Genomic DNA, 1,386 nt, shown 5'->3' on the forward strand with positions numbered 1-1,386 from the left:
TAAGAAATCTTATGGTAAAGCAACGCGTTTTGATTTGCCGATTAAATAAGCAATTGAAGACGTGGTCTCAACAAAGAATGAAGAGGAACCAAGGATGGCAAATGGCGTAGACAAATACCAAGAAACCAATTGGAGATTCATGGAGATAATTGCAAAGCTAGAAAACAAGGGGGAAATAAGCACACCTATCGCTGCCTTTTGGTCAACTGGATCGGCCGGTGGCGTCCTGCACATATTATACTATTCTTGTGTGTGCATGATTGATAAAAGTAATGTTCATTCGGCATAAACAGGAAAACCACACTGAAGTCAGTTAACTGAATTTTTGGTTAGCTACTTTGAATGGTCATTTTTCGGTTTCTAGTTTCGCTAAATGAACTTAAGGAAAAACGAGTGATAGAACCAAAAAAATTTATTTATACCAAACGCCCATTTATCTACGATACTAGTGGTGGGCAAATGTGTATACCCATCATTGGTAATGCTTAACCCACAGCTAATCTGGGACCAGACTATCAGTGAGGCATGTTTTCGCAGCTCGCCATCGATATCTGGCCAGATTACCAGTGGTAGTTGTCACCTGCCCATCGCTGGTGAGACCCCACCTATAAGCAGTTTTTCAGTAGTGGTCTTTGGTGGGAAGACATCCCACTAATCTATTAGTGTCTTCGTCCTAGTGTGGAGTATACCGAAAAAGGCTTTCGCCACGCTTCATATATATAAAGCAAATCGCCCGAGCCGCAAACATCCAAACACAAGTTCACACACACGCACACAAAGAAGTCGAAGACGAACACACACACAAAGATAGCAAGGGTACGACTGAGGGCACAACTCAAGAAGCCCTAAAAATAAAACAAGAGAAGCCCGGCAGGAGCCCAAGGTACGATCCGAAGGTCCTGCGACGCGAGGAGGCTGCATGTCTAGTCTGGCTCCGGTAGTGGCGGCTGAAGCGGAGGGGTGATGCGGAAGGCCATCACTCGAAGGTCGGCGAGAAGACTGTCGATGGTGTCCCGATCCTGGTGGCGGCTAAGCGGCCACTATTGCTACAAGTAACCGAATAGTTTGAAAATCACGTCACTAGCATGTCGAAGAGGAGCACGCCGGATGACAAGCTTATTGCGAATCATCCAAAGCGTCCACGCAAGGACCCCGATGCACATCCACCTAGTGTGGCGGTGGCGGGGGGCGGAGGCTTGGATTTCCGCCAACAAGTCCGGAAAGTTGGTGTTACGCCAACGACTCCCAACCACTTCGCGGAAGCAGGTCCACAAGAACTGGGCGAAAACACAGGAGAAGAAGATGTGGTTAGCATCCTCCGCTGTGCCACAGAGCGGACACGTCCCATCCCTAGGGCCATTGCATTTCAGAACCTCCACGCCAGGG

This window comes from Triticum dicoccoides, chromosome 5B (genome assembly GCF_002162155.2).
Source record: "Triticum dicoccoides isolate Atlit2015 ecotype Zavitan chromosome 5B, WEW_v2.0, whole genome shotgun sequence".
NCBI classification, from domain to species: domain Eukaryota; kingdom Viridiplantae; phylum Streptophyta; class Magnoliopsida; order Poales; family Poaceae; genus Triticum; species Triticum dicoccoides.